Genomic DNA, 16,688 nt, shown 5'->3' with positions numbered 1-16,688 from the left:
TTTGTATGTCTAGATTCTGAAAATAGAGATAAATTTGATGCAGAAGTTGGAAAATGGTTTTCATTGGATATGGGTTTGATTAGTTTTGCTATCGATTCTAGGATGAACAAAGTATAAAAATAATAAGAACAAATGATGTTATATTAAATGAAAAAATGTTGCCCAATGATAAGTTTGTGGTAGAATCTAGTGTGAGAAAACAAACGAAGGAAACTAGAGACATTGAAATGGAGGGTTTTCTAAGAGTGGTCTGGTTAGGAGTCCCCAAACTATTGCTATAGACTTCAATGAAAAATGAAAACAAGAACCCACTTTAAAAAGATCTAGTAGAATATCTAAACCTATACAAAGATATTCTCCAGCATTGCATTATTTGCTTTTGACTAACGCTGGCGAACCACAAAATGTTAAAGAAGAAATGCAGGTTGAAGATTCTGTTAAATGGGAGTTGACAATGCACGATGAGTTGGATTCACTCAAGAAGAACAAAACTTGGGTGTTAGCTCAATTACTAGATGGAAAGAAGCATTGTAGAACAAGTGGGTGTCTCGAGTCAAAGAAGAGCCTAATAGGTACAAAGTAAGGTTAGTAGTAAAATGTTTTCAGCGGAAGAAAATGAATTGACTACAATTTTCTCTCTAGTTGTGAAGTTGACAACTATCAGGCTAGTGCTAAGAATCGTTATCGCTGAGAACTTACACCAAGAGCTATTAGATGTAAAGACTACGTTCCTTCATGGTGACTTAGATAAGAATATGTACAGGATAAAACGAGAAGGTTTTCAGGTTCCTAGCAAAGAAAAATATTTTTTGGAAATTGAAGAAAAGCCTCTATGGTTTGAAACAGACTCTTAGACAACAGTAGAAGAAATTTGACACTTTTTCGTATGGTAATAGATTCACTAGAAGTAAAATGGATCACCGCTGTTACTTCAAGAAATTTGATGATTGCTATTTATTATGCTATTATAAGTAGATGATATGCTCATTGCAGGATCTCAATTGAGGGAGATCAACAACAGCAATTGTGAAAAGAGTTTGAAATGAAGGACTTGGGAGCAACAAAATAAATTTTTGGGATGAGGATCATACGAAATTGATCAAAATGAATTTTAAAGTAGTCTCAAGAAAAGTACATTGAGAAAGTGTTGGACATATTTAGAGTTCGGATTATAAAGCCTAAAAGTACTCATTTAAGAAGTCATTTCAAGTTCTTGAAGAAGCAATTGTTAAAAACAGATGAGGAGCGGGAGGACATGGCTATGCTGTCTTCTGAGTGACCTGTTGGCAGTTTGATGTGTGGTGTGTACTAAACCAGACATAGCTCGTGCAATGGGAGTTGTGAGCATATATATCGCTAATCCAGGAATAAAGCATTGGGAAGTTGTAAAGTGATTGTTAAGATACAGAGGCACTTCAAGTATGGCCCTTTGTTTTATGAAAAATAGTGCGACTTTAAGAGGTTTTTTTGATGCAGATTTTGGTGGTGATTGGACAATAAGAGAGCACATTGGGTTATGTTTTTACTTTAGGTGGCACTGCAATCAGTTGAATGTCTAGATTTCATAAGTGTGAGTCCCTCTCAATCACTGAAGCAGAGTATGCTACTATATCTCAAGTTAGCAAGGAGGTGATTTGGTTGAAGAAATTTTTGAAGAAGATAAAAGAGGATAGTTGTGTTCTTTTCAGTCGCAGTCAAAGTGTTATCTGTCTTGCAATGAATCCAGTATTTCACTCAAGGACAAAGCATATTGAAGTAAAGTAGCATCACATTTGTCAGCTGATAGATGATGAGACATTATCATTGAAGAAGATTTATCTGTTAACCAAAGCTGTCACCACTAAAAACTGAGGTTGCGTATTAGCTGGCCTCCATGGTTAATAATGAGGAGGCCGCCGTACTATGACAATTTGGATTAAAAAGACGAGGGAAGATATGATGAAGTTGTGGAGTCTGATAGAGGATCGAAATATAAAAGTAGAGACTTTTTGTTATTAATGGGATACATGTAATTTCTATGTTAAAGTAGAGAAGAATTATTACTGTTAATGGCATACATGTAATTTTTATCATAATTTTGTTTTCCCTAAACCCCTGCTATATCACGGGGCAGTGTCTTTTGTAGTTGTAAGTTGTAACTCTTAAAACTACAGCATTGTGTTTTTCCCCTTTCTGATTTAAAGGGTTTCCACGCAAAAATTCTTTTGATTTCTTCTCTTCAACGTTTCGCATTCCTAAGACATCCTGCATAATCAGAATAAGAGAATCATAGGAGAGGCTCCTTTAACATCTGCATAAAAAGGGGAAATAAATACTGTAACAATGCGATGTTTAATTGTGATAAGCTGAAATGGATCAAGGTTCGGATCATTTGTCCACTTTTACTCCTAAATAAGTTCTTACCGATGATTATCTCATCTTTTCGGCTGGATAGTTTAATGTAGTTCTTCAATATAATACAGAGATTGGAGATCGTGTCATAAATTATTTCCGCGATGTATGCTCTTCTCCTTGACCCGTTTGGGTCAATCGTTTTGGCTTACAAAGATTTTTGCGCTTAATACATGTTTCAGCTGATGCTTCTGTTTGCTGATTATCTACAAGACATTTGACCGCTAGTTGTAGTATATAACGAAGCAAAATGCTACCTTAAAGTAATTTGAGTCAAGTCGTTATACAAAGGAAAGCCCCCCGAGGGGAAGAGGTGTGATTGTCAAGGCAAGGAAAAATTTGTAGAATAGTCAATCAACTTGTAAAATAGTCAAGGCAAGGAAAAATTTCACAAGACCGAAAAAGCCACACGGCATGACCATGAACCATCGCGATCCTAATACAATTTTACCAGTAAATAAATAAAGTTAATCAACTATTCATAGGTTGAATAAATTGTAAACCCCAAGAAACGTCACTTGAGTCAATCAGTGTAGATCTGAAAATGATCCAAACCCAAAAAAGAAGCAGCTTGAGTATGGAAGAACACAATTTATGGAGAAGAACAAACTTGAAGCTATCTGACACTTGGTTTTCCTTTAAGTTGCTTCTTGATTATTTTTGTGTAACAGTAACTACATTCATTTTGTGGACTTTCCATTTTGTCTTGAGTGTAGATCTTCATATCCATAACACCGAAATGAACTGTCACAAACTTGAGTGTATTTCTTCAGTAACATAATGGCTTCTGGCTTTAGTGGCCTAGAAAGCATATCAGGTGCCATAAATCACCCTATTCTTGTATACATTAGGAACTAGGAAGAATGGATACATTCAAGCTCAACAGATCACTTAAATGACCAGGAAGAGGGGATACATTCAACCGTTTCGTTGTACTTGTCCCATTCGACACCGATGATCCCTTGTACAATCTAACCACTCGTCCAATCCTAACAGGCTTGGCAATTTTGGAGTGAAGGCAGAGCATTGGACCTGATGGATGAAGTTGATGCCGATGCTTTATCAACGGCCCAAGTTGTTCGGTGCATTAAAGTAGGGCTTCTCTGCGTGCAGGTCCATGAAATGGAAAGACCCATCGTGTTGGCTACGGTCCTATTGCTAAGTGAGGAGTCAGGTCTCCCCCAGCCAAAACAACCGATGTTAGCATTTCGAAGCTCACCAAACTACGAAATCCATTCATGAGAAAAACTTGGTCCAGGAACACCGTCGCCATTTTATGGTTTAAGGAAGATAAAATCGCATTTGCATTTTCTCTTTTCAGTTTGTCTTTCGAGGAGAATAAAGCATTTTCTCTTTTCAGTTTGTCTTTCCAGGAAAATTAGGTTTGAACATACAGTTTGTTGTTGCACTTTAATGTTGATTTTGTGATGTAAACATAAACAAATTGATAAGATTATTATAGTTAATGGGAATATTACCAAAAAATCATAAATCCATTGCACTTGTGCCAATTCACTCCTAAACCATTCGATTGTACCAATTGAGTCATAAACCTTTTCAAATTTTGCCAATTAAGTCCATCCAGAAATTGCTAATGTAGACGTCGGCCATCCCTTTCTATTGGGCAAAAGGACACGATAAGTGCCATAACTTGTGTACGACGCTCACTTTAGTGTCAAAAGTTTTCGCCGGCTCACTTAAGTACCAAATTGGAGGAAAAACGATCATTTAAGTGCCAAAAGTTTTTTTTGGATCACTTAAGTGCTAAAATTTTTGAAAAACGATCATTTAAGTGCCAATCTCCGGCGAGCCACGTCAGCTTCAGAAATTAATAAAAAAATGCCACGTCGGATTTCCGGCGAAAAATTGTGTACGGCATCGGAGTTAGCACTTAAGTGATCATTTTTCAAAAATTTTAGCACTTAAGTTATCGTTTTTCAAAAATTTTAGCACTAAAGTGATAAAAAAAAACTTATGGCACCAAAATGAGCGCCGTACACAAGTTATGGCACTTGTAGTGTTCTTTTGCCCTTTCTATTGGTTCCGTGAAAATGGAAAATAACCCTAGTTACTAAAAGGCAAGGGGAAAAATTAGCTTGGGAATTCCTTGATCCCCTCCCAAGTTTGCAGCATGCCATCCGCGAGTATGTCCGGAATAGTCATTTCCTCTTCTTTATTTTATCTTTCCATAATTTCCCTTTTTTATGGGATATTACACAAACTCCCCCACTTTAAGAACTGATGTCCTTGTCAATGTTAGCCCATCAATATCATCCCTATTCGATGTGTGGCCCGGTCCATTGTTGTCCACCGACATTCTAGAGGCTTGTTACGATTCACATCTTGTTCGAGCCCTATCTGTAACACCCCGGGTCTACACTATGTAATATTGTCCGCTTTGGGCCCACTGACCCTCACAGCTTTAAAACGCGTTATACAGATATAGAACCCCAAGCCTTATAAGCTAGCCCGGAACTTCCCCCCTAGGCGATGTGGGACAAGAGAGATACCTCACTTCCCTGCGCACGTCTGGGGTAGTGGCGCGGACGCATAGCCATCCCTCCACCCCGCGCTCCGCCACTTGGCTTGGGCCGTCACACTCTCCACGCCTTACGGGCACAGCAACTTCGCTGTGGGCCCACACGCAGTCGGGAGTCGGCTCTGATACCACCTGTAACGACCCGAGGCCCCACCTTAGCACGATATTGTCCGCTTTGGGCCGGAGCCCTCACGGATTTAAAACGCGTCGTACTAGGTTATGGCTCCTCAAGCCTTATAAGCAAGCCTAAGGCTCCCTAGGTGATGTGGGACAAGAGAGGTACCCCACTTCCTTGCGCACTTTCGGGGTAGTGGCACGGACACACCGCCATCCCTCCTCCCCGCGCTCCGCCGCTTGGCTTGGGCCGTCACACTCTCCCTCCCTTATGGGCACAGCGGCCTCGCTGTGGCCCCCTTGTAACACCCCGGGTCTACACCGTCACGTCCCGAACCCCTACGAGCTCGCGACATCCCCTGCTCCGGTCTAAATGATGCGACGTCCCAGGAACATCGCCGACCCAACCCAAACATCAGAGCCACATGCAGAAACGGATAATAAAAACCCCGGACAAAAAGATGACGACAACGGGGTATAACATCAGAACTATCAAACAACAGCATGTCCATACAACACCAAATATACAAGCCTTTGATTACAGACGTAATTATCAAACGAACATTCTCAGCCACCGGCATTACAAAAGATCAGGGTTTTGGTTAACCTAGCTTCATTATCGGTCTACTCAATTTTCACAACCCCTAAAATGCCCTAGGGAAAAACCTAAGGGTCGCCCTTCTCCATTCTGCTCCTAATTCATCTAGCTCGATCCTCCGGAAATCTCTTGGGCATCGCCTGCGAATCCACCGGGCACCATGGGCGACTCTTCGTACTTCAAAAAGAGGAAGCGGGCTCCCTGGGTTTTCGGCTGGGGGTCTGAAAGTGGTGGTTATACAACCATGAGACGAATCTCAATAAGTGTACAACCCCAAACCCCACGTAGGCACTCACGTACCGCCAGACAGAACACGCATCTCACACAACGATCAATCAATCTAACAATCACACACGAACCTACCTGGAACCCATCATGCACGTTCCTGCACGTTAGACCATAATACAGCCAGCACCTCACAGTAATACATCACAGACACGCGCGTGCCTTAATTATAAGACAGAAACCACTTGGGCACGTCCCATACCATGCCTAGTAGTTTCTACCCCATAATTAAGCATCACATCACGCGATACAAGCACACTCGCACACTAACTCACACCATGCGTCACTTTCTCAAGCCTCGCACCTCAAGCCAATTCCCGCTCATTCTCAACTCTTCCACCACTATCGCGCCCGTGTAAAACGCATCAGGCCAACGGTCTTCTGACCACGTCAGGCATCGACACCCCGTCGGGCCGGGCATCGTCACCTCGTCAGGGACGGCATCGTCCCGCGTAAACGAACACGCCTCAGGACGGAATCCTACACACACTTTCCTTCTACCGCGCCCGCGTAAAACGCATCAAGCCAACGGTCTTCTGACCACGTCAGGCATCGTCACCCTGTCGGGCCGAGCATCGTCACCTCGTTAGGGACGGCATCGTCCCGCGTAAATGAACACGCCTCAGGACGGATCCTTTACCACAAATCCTACATTTCCATACCCTCGTTCCACTCAAACCACACTTACACACGGCCAACAATCTCACGACCAAACATACACATTTCACACACATTTCACATTCACACAACCTCGTCACGCAAACACCACACGAACACCCACGCTTGGCACGCGAACTCAATGCACAATCACTCTACCACACCGCCACACCTCACGGCCACATACACACGGTACACAGCCACGCCACATTCAGCCCAAGTACAATCCAGAACACAATTCAATCAGCCCACAAACGCAACCAAAACAAACATTCTAATAAACCCATCCAAGCCACAATAATTCCAATCAATCGCACTCATTAATCCCGATCAATCCACAACATCACAGCCATCATCTAGCCTCCTAAACCTCAAAATTTTCCTTGCCAACTCAGTCCCCGAATCAGCCCACAACAACCACACAATTAGCCTTCAATTTAGCCCCAAAATAGCCACATAAACTACCCGAACTAAACCCTAAACAAGTCCTACGATACCCGAAGTCCTAAATGACATTTGGGGAAAACACTTACCTAAGAAAAACAGGGCAACCGGCTTGGCAAGGGGCGGGAACAGGGCAATGCCCGAGCAAGCAAAAGAAGCGCGCCGGCGGCCAGCAGTGCGTGCGGGCGAGCTGCCTTGGGCGGGTGGCTGGCGGGCGGCTCACGGCTGGCTGAGGGCGGCGATGAGGTCGTACAGACCAGGGGAGGACGGCCAGGGGTGGCTCGGGGTCAGCTGGGCTGATCGGAACAGTGAATGGGAGAGAAATGGGAGAGGCGGACGGGCGGTGGGGCAGCCGGAAGGAGAAGCGGCGGCGGCAGGAGGCTGGGCTGGGCGGCGACTGGTGGCGGCGAGATGGTGGCCGGCCTGACTGGCTTCTCACGCACGGGAGGGGGAGAGAGAGAGAGAACCGGTCGGTTGAGGGGTGAGGAGAGAGAAAGATAAGAGAGAAATGAGAGAGATAAAGAGAGAAAAACCAATAAATAATCTAACCCAATAATTGCACCCCGGAAATTACCAAAATATCCCTCTAACTACCCTCCAATCCAACGGCCACGATTGATCTTATCCGCAATCCGACGGTCCACGCTTGTCCTTGCCCAAAAAGTCAGAGGGCATTTCCGTCATTATGCAAAAAGGTGAGGGGCATTCCTGTCCATCAATTTTCGGCCACACTGGGTATTTCTCAGTCCCCCGACTTAACCCAGTCCTTAAAATTTGTTCGCGGTCCCAGGGGCAAAACGGTCATTTTTCGGTCCCTGGTCAAAATTCCATTTTTTGCCTGTACCAACCCCAAATGTGTGTGGTCAACATAATATGGCGTCGGAATCGCGAAAATAGTTTCTTAAGCCCTCGAAAATCAACTGCAAAGTCCTGGGGATTAAAATAATATTATTTTTCACTTTCGAGCCAAAATTCCAATTTTTGACCGTAACAACTCTAAATGTGCGTGGCCACCCCAAAATGACATCGGCCTCGAAAAATAATCTCATACGGCCTCAAAATCAACGTTGGTGTCCAGAGGGGCAAAATCGTAATTTTTCCGGTCCCGAATCAAAATTCATTTTTTTGCAGAAATGGGTGGCCCCAAGGTTGACCAAGCCAAAAACGTCATCGGCCGCTCAAAATTGTCACTTTCAAAATTCTCGATTCCCGGGCCCGAATTCCAAGAAATGACTAAAATTGAACAATCGCAACTTTAGCTTATCTCTGGCTAACGGGTGGCTCATTGGGATTACGCGCTCTCGACCCGTGACCGACACCAAGTCAAATCACGTTTAAGTTTACTCTACCCGGGACGACCTCGGTTGTCATATAATTGCGAGGGTCTGTCGCTAGTTCCCTTCGGACACGATCAATCAAATAGACCGGTCTCGGCTGGCTCAAAACATTCCCTCGTCAATCCATATGGTCGAAGATCGGACCCAGGTCGAGTTCTTTGGTCATGCGAACTCAATCCCGTAATAGCTCTACCCCTAAGGTTAGCATCCTGTGAATGCGCTGTTCCGGGTGAGATCTCACTATAGTGTATTGGTCAAATTCATTTCTTAAATCCCGGGAAAAGGATCGAAAATTCAGACTGTTACATACACTGTGTAATATTGTCCGCTTTGGGCCCGTTGACCTTCACGGCTTTAAAACGCGTTACACAGATATAGAACCCCAAGCCTTATAAGCTAGCCCGGAACTTCTCCCTAGGCGATGTGGGACAAGAGAGGTACCCCACTTCCCTGCGCACATCCGGGGTTGTGGCGCGGACGCACCGCCATCCCTCCACCCCACGCTCCGCCGCTTGACTTGGGCCGTCACACTCTCCACCCCTCACCGGTACAACGCCCTTGCTGTAGGCCCACATGCGGTCGGGAGTCGGCTCTGATACCACCTGTAACACGCCGGGTCTACACTGTGTAATATTATCCGCTTTGGGCCCACTAACCCTCACAGCTTTAAAACGTGTTAAACAGATATATAACCCCAAGCCTTAAAAGCTAGCCCGAAACTTCCCCCTAGGCGATGTGGGACAAGAGAGGTATCCCACTTCCCTGTGCACGTCCAGGGTAGTGGCACGAACGCACCGCCATCCCTCCACCCCGCGCTCCGCCGCTTGGCTTGGGCCGTCACACTATCGACCGAACTATCTCTCCTGCCCCTTGTCAAATCGGGTATGGGCCTAGTCTATCCACGAGCCACGCGCCTACTAGAGGGGTCTTACTCTTATATCATCTATAACGAACCTAATTGGTCATGCCTGCCCAATTTCCAAAAGGAATACTCTGGGTAACCACACAAATGATGACCATTGTATATCCCAAGGCCTAAATTAGAAGGGAGAAGCCTTGTTGAGTCATATATAAGCTAACATTTACATCCAAATGTTCATCACCTTATGTGGTTATTCAGACTACTCATTTTGGGAGCTTGTCCCACATGAACTGGGATATCTTGTTACAATATCATCCACCATTCATGTGTTTTGACTCTTGCCAAGCATCGAAGAATAGTATTTCACCAATTTTCTTCTTAATGGGTATATCATCGTTACCTACTAAGATTTGTTTATTCATATTTTAGATGATGCCTCCTATTGTTTCAACCCTATGGAAATCTACAAGTCCATGAACTTTGATCTAATATGCAATGTCGTTCTTGAACTTTTAATTTGTGTAATGTAGTCCCTAAACTTTAGCCCAATATGGGCAAAAGGACACTACAAGTGCCTTAAGTTGTGTACGGAGGTCACTTTGGTGCCATAACTTTTTTTCGGATTACTTTGGTGCCAAATCAGAGGAAAAGAGATCACTTAATTGCCAACTCCAGTAAGTTTTGCTGGAAATCTGACGTGGCATTTTTTTATTAATTTCTGACGCCGATGTGGCTTGCCGGAGGATGAGTTAGCGTGTATAATCAGCATTTTTTTTAAATAATTTTTTTCTTTTTTTTTCCTCTTCTTTCCTTTTTCCTTTCTTTTTTTTTTTCTTTTCTCCCCTCGCCGGTCGGTTGACGGTGGCCGACCGGGCCACCGGCGAAACCCGGGAAGGGCTGGGCAAGGGCGGCTTTGCCCATGGCCGGCGAGGAGCGGCCTCACCAGATCTGGGCGAGGCGACCCTCGCCGGCGACAGGCGAGGCCGCCCCATGCCGGCCATGGGCGAGGGGCGGCCTCGCTAGATTTGGGCGAGGCGACCCTCGCCTGCGACTGGCGAGGCCGCCCCTCGCCGACCATGGGCAAGGCCGCCCCTCGCTAGATCTGGCGAGGGGCGGCCTTGCCTGTCGCTGGCGAGGGTCGCCTCACCCAGATTTGGCGAGGCCGCCTCTCGCTGGCCATGGGCCAGGGGCGGCCTTGCCAGTCGCCGGCGAGGGTTTCCTCGCCCAGATCTGGCGAGGGTCGCCTCGCCCAGATCTGGTGAGGGTCGTCTCGCCCAGATCTGGCGAGGTCGCCCATCGTCGGCCATGGGCGAGGCCGCCCCTTGCCCATGGCCGGCGAGGGGAGGCCTTGCCTGTCGCCGGCGAGGGTCGCCTCGCCCAGATCTGGCGAGGCCGCCCCTCGCCGGCCTTGGGCGAGGCCGTCCCTCGCCAGATCTGGCTAGGGGCAGCCTCGCCTGTCACCGACGAGGGTCGCCTCGCCCAGATCTAGCAAGGTCGCCCCTCGCCGGCCATGGGCAAGGCCGCCCTCGCCGGCCATGGGCAAGGCCGCCCTTGCCCAGTGTGACATTCCGAAATTTCCACCAATTGGAATTTATTGAATAATTGAGTTTTATGAGATGTGCTCGCGGTAAATTCTCGCCCGGAACTGATTATTCCTGGGAATGCTAACCATTGGGGAAAGGCTATTAGGGGGAATTAAATTCGAGCGGCTAAAGGAAATTCGATCGTGAACGGATTTTGACCATTAAATCGCGTAAGTGATATTTTGAGCCACTGTTGGCCGATCCAAGGATAGTTAGGGGTCAGTTTGCCACTGTCCTAGTAGTGGATCGCGGGTGATTCCATAGGACCACGAAACGACGTGACGAATGATTCCGAAATTATACCGAACGATCGTACCCCTCGGATCAAGTGATTGATCTTCGCGATTTTAATGACAACCGAGGTCGTCACGCACCGAACGGACTTGCACGTGACTCGATTCAGTATCAGTCATGAGTCGATTCTGCGAATTTCCCCAGCAAGCCGCCCGTTAGCTCGAGAAACGCTCGAGTTGCGTTTAATAGAATTTAATTATGGAATTTTTGCCCAAATTGGACACCGGAAAATTAGGAAGTCACGCCGGAAGGTTAGGACGACGTTGCACGTGACACGTGTGAATTTTTTGGTGCGCTCAATTCCTTCAGAAAAATTCGATTTGGACAAGAAACGGAGAAAGTGACCAAAATACCCCTAGGATTTATTAAAGGGTATGTTTTAAGGGTAAAGGGCATTTTGGTCATTTCCGCATTTAGTCAAAATTTACTATTTAGGTCAAGAATGTCATCTTTCTCACCTCATTTTTCTATTCCTTTGCCGTGAAAACACCTCCCCCAAAATTGCCGTGAGCTCTCCCTCTCTCTCCCGTGAATTTCCTTGGCCATTCTTCTTCGCGCCAGCGCCACCGCCGCTTGCCACACCGCCGGACCGCCACCTTGCCGTCGCCGTGCCGCCCTCCAACCTCACCGTCTCTCTCTCTTTCCCCTTTCTTTCTCTCTCTTCCCGTGACCCATTTCCGGTCGTGCAAGACCACGCCGCCGCCGGACCGCCGCCGTGCAAGCCGGAAACCACCGTGAGTTGTTCGCCTTCGCCGTAGAGCGCCACCGCTTTCCGTTCTAGCCGTTTTAGCCTAGAACGCGGTAAGTCATACTCTAATCCCGATTTAGGATTTTGGGTATCGCCGAACAATTTGATTTTGGGTGAAATTGGACTTGTGCGGGTGCGAAATGTTGGGGCTTTAGACCGGGAATGTATGGCGGGCCTTAAGGAATTAATTTGGAATTTTTGGAGGACGATTTGAGGGAATTTTAAGCTAAGAATCACTGTTCACGAGCTGTGATTCACTGTTCACGAGGCTGTGATGCTCGGTTCCGGACTCAAGTTGGATTTTTAGAACCGGTATTTAATGGCGAGGAAGTCCCATGAAGGACCGGAATCAATTTGGCGTCGTTTGGTGGGAGAAAAATAGAAATTTATGTGTTTTACGTGTGTTTTAATTATAATTGAGTTGTGGTGGTAGAATTGTGTGTGCATCTGTGCAATGGGCTGGTGTAAATATGTTTGATTCGTGCACGTTTAGGTTCAATTGAAATGATTGTTCAATTGACCATGAGATATGCTGAGTTAGCCAACGCGGGTAAGTCGCGCCTAAACCTAATTTAGGACTTTGGGTATCGACGGGTAATTCCGGACAATATCAGTATGAAATTAGGTGCGGAATTACATGGATAGGGAGTGGAAATTTTATGGTGGGCCTTAGGAATTAATTCGGGTAATATCTATTGGAAATTCAGAAAATGGGGGCTGCGAATTACTGTTCATACGCTGCGAAACACTGTTCACTGGCTGTGGATTACTGTTCATGGGGTTGTGATGGTCCGATTGGGATGCAAGTTGAATTTTTGGAACCTAGAAATTATGGCGAGAAAGTCCCGTGAAGGATCGGAATTAATCCGACGCCATTTGGTTAGAGAAAATTGGCAATTTACGTGTTTTGGGCATGTTTGAATTATTCTGGATGGGGTTGATTTAATTGAGTATTTGTTTGTGTGTTATATGAGGTAACTCGAGGATGAAATGAGGATGTTTCGAGGCTGGAGTGAGACTAAATAGAGTGTCGGATGTTGTGGGATGGAATTGGCAAACTTATGGCTCGATTTAAGGCCAGGTGGTGTCGGTTTGGTGTGTGGTAGTATGGTTGGATTGTGGTGTTTAATAGGCATGGAAATGTCGAAATTATGCCTATGAACGTGGCTGTGATTCTGAGCCCATGAGCGGCCTTGTGTGTTTATTGAACCGTGGTTTGATGGATTGAAATGTGTTTGATTATGTGCACGCGTGGGCCAGATTGAATTAATTGTTGAAATTGGCCATGTCGAATGCTGAGTGAGCATGTTTTACGTGTTAATTGATGCGTGCGCGGGCCGCGTGTGATGGGCCAGTTGGTTGTGGTAAATGCTTGATGAGCATGTGCATGGGTAAGAAAGAAAAGTGGTGTGGCTTGTGATTGTGGAAGTTATGTGAAGGTGTGTAAGTGCGAGAATGGGATCGGGCCGAGTATCATAAGCTCGGGCAGCGATCACGTAGGTCTGTTGCATTTGGCACAGGCTGAGGCTTGAAAAAGCAAGAATGAGAATCGGTCCGAGGCACGATCAGCTCGGGTGAGACCGGGATTGGACCGAGGCATCCTAAGCTCGGGTTCCAATCACGTAGGCCTGTAGCATTTGGCGCGAGCTGAGTTGGGATCGGGCCTGGGGCGTGTCATGCTCAGGTCGCGATTGGGGCCTGAGGCGTGAACGGGTACGCGGGCCGAATGTGGTGAATGATCGCAGTGTACCTGAGGCGTGTACGTTTACGCGGGTCACTGGCGAGTGATGTGGGAAGTGATGAGTGGTCGCAGTGTACCTGAGGCGTGTACGTTTACGCGGGTCACTGGCGAGTGATGTGGGAAAGAGGAATTGAGAACGGAAAGAATGTGTGCGAAATGAGAATTGTACATGCGTGTGTTTGCATCTGATGTAATTATGATCGAGTGTGGGTGTGCGCATGATTAAGCCTGACCATATTAATTGATGTACCTGTGTTGTGATGATTTGATGTGCGTGAATGTGTGTGTTTGTGCTATTGTTTGGAGGTACGTAATAGCCTAGGTTGGGTTTAGGGGTGTACTTAGTGAGAAGTGTCTCACGGTTGTTTTCAACCAAATATTTCAGAACCCAAACCTGAGCCGTGAATCCTCCATCGCCACCACCCCCAGTACGTTTTGGAGTTCCAGTGCATACAGAGTATGAGACAGCTGAGTTTCAAATGGGAGACGGGATGATGTGGAGTTAGATTCTGAGTGGACGCCAAGCAAGGGGTGTTAAAGGTTGTTACGGGTTGGATGGCAGGTCATCGGTTTTTGTTCTTACTCTTGAAGGGTTCAAATGTGTGCACTGGTAAACTAAGGCTTGTATTTTGTAAATATGGTGGTACAAGTTTGACCGAGTAATGGAAATGTATATATTCTCCCAATGTTTCCCCAGTTAAATTTTTGTTTGGGTGTTTTATGGTTTCCGTGTGCGCAATTAAATCTCTGATGTTTAGATGAGGTCGGCGACAACCTGGGACGTCGCAACTGATCGACCGGAGGCGGGATGTCGCGGGCTCGACGGGAGCTCGGGGCGTGACACCCAGCCCTTCCCGGGCTTTGCCGGTGGCCGGGCCGGCCACCGGCAACCGACCGGCGAGGGGAGAAAAGAAAAAAAAGAAAAGAAAGGAAAAAGGAAAGAAGAGGAAAAAAAAAGGGAAAAAATTATTTAAAATAAAAAATGCTGACTGTACACGCTGACTCATCCTCCTGCGAGCCACGTCGGCATCAGAAATTAATAAAAAAATGCCACGTCGGATTTCCAGCCAAACTTACCGGAGTTGGCACTTAAGTGATCTCTTTTCCTCCGACTTGGCACCAAAGTGACCTCTCTACACAACTTATGACACTTGTAGTGTCCTTTTGCCGCCCGATATGTAATGTCATCCCTATACTTTTAATTTATTCAATGTGATTGTTGAATTATTGGTGTTCAATATAATCCCTCGACTCTACGAAAATGTTTGAAAGTTTAGGGACCACATTGAATAAATTAAAAGTTCAGAAATTATATTACACATGTAATCTAAGTTCGTGGACTGTTATGTCATTTTCCCTAAATGAAAATACGAAAGAAAGAAGGGCAGTTGTCAAAGTAACCTAAACAATTTTTAACTCCAGAGGTAACCTTACTGACTGAAACGCAATCAGCGCAAAATTTGTAAATGATCGATGGTCAACCCAACCCAAAATAGAAGCAATTTGAATATGAAAGAATCAACTTCAGGAGAAGAAAAAACCTGAAACATACAAAGAAAATCAAAGCATGCAGACAAAGTAAAAGAAACAAGGGAGAGCGATGATTTTCCTTTCTGTAAGTCCTGTAGTGAAATCTACATTATCACAAACTTGTATATACTTGCAAAAATATCATCATGGGTTTCAGGTTTGTCGCTTAAGACGAATATCAAGTGCCATATAGCTAGTCATCACCCTATTCCTGTGGACAAAAGGAAGAGTGGATGCATTCAAGTTCCGCAGATGAATTCAATCTCCTAAATCCTGAATGTCTCGATATCCTCATCATTTCATTTATAAGGAAAAAGGAAAATAAGCGATAAATACTTCTATTGGTTCAGTAAGATCCAAATATTACTTACAAAACCGCGTCAACTTTGGAAAAGTGGAGTAGAAAAGCGTAACCTTAGTGGGTCATGGAGGTCCTACTTTAAAAAATGATTACAGTTCTGACTCAAACCATTTTACTATTGCCAAAAGAAACTCTTATGGTCATAAAATACCAATATCCCAAGGGAATATTGGCATTCTGTGAATGCACTTGAACGGTTCTAAACACTATAAGCTCAGTTTGCAGGCCTAAATTGGCAGTAATACTGTTTTTATCCTTTTTGATCTGCCTATAACAGGTGAAATTTCCCAGGGCAATTTTCACAAATGCTTCTTGTATTTGTTCATCATTGTTCCTATGACTCTGTACTTGTGTATTCTTTGCTCATCTTCTCCCTGTTTCAAGCTCTTGAAAGCAGCACAATTTACAATTTTACTGCATCAAGGCCACCCGTTCAGAACCAAACCCTTGTCTCTAGTAGTCAAATCTTCGAGCTTGGGTTCTTCACGCCTAATGGATCCGGAAAGCAGTACGTAGGAATATGGTACAGGAATATGACTCCCTCCAGGGTTGTCTGGGTGGCCAACAGGGACAAGCCACTTGGACACACAGATCAATCTGCAAGTTTAATAATTGGCGGAGATGGACATCCGAAGCTTCTTGATGGGCAACAAAACACTGTTTGGTCTACTAATGGCATGGCAAAGTCGAACTATTCTGTGGCAGTGCTTTCAGACTTTGGAAACCTCGTTCTTCAAGACGGGAATGCTAATGAAATGCGGGAAAGCTTCGATGAGCCAACCGACACTCTCCTGCCAAACATGAAGATTGGAGTAAACGTCAAAACAGGTAAGAAACAATTCTTGATTTCCTGGAAAGGCGAAGATTGTCACATCCCGATTTTTGGGCCTGGGAAGCCGCAGGTAAATGGTAATGAATTGGGCGAGTGATACGACCTGAGAGTCGGCAATGGGATGGACAGTATGGTCGGAATGTGCGTACTGAGGGTTGGTCATGGTTCAATCGAAAGATTGCTCATGAATTGGCCTAGGGATCGACAGTGGAATGACTCTCCGATCGTGCGTGTCAATTAGAGTGATATGACTGTGGAAAGACCCTTCGATCATAAGAGCCGTTAGTGAGACGGTCCGGGACAATCATGGATCGACGCAGTGTCGACATGTGTCGGTCGCGGGTGATACCGCACGGCTATGCTTCGGTCACG

The sequence above is a fragment of the Syzygium oleosum genome, unplaced genomic scaffold (genome assembly GCF_021117445.2).
Source record: "Syzygium oleosum isolate NSW1041296 unplaced genomic scaffold, Sole_v2.1 Sole_v2.11, whole genome shotgun sequence".
In the NCBI taxonomy this organism is placed as follows: Eukaryota; Viridiplantae; Streptophyta; class Magnoliopsida; order Myrtales; family Myrtaceae; genus Syzygium; species Syzygium oleosum.
This window is presented reverse-complemented; position numbering follows the sequence as displayed.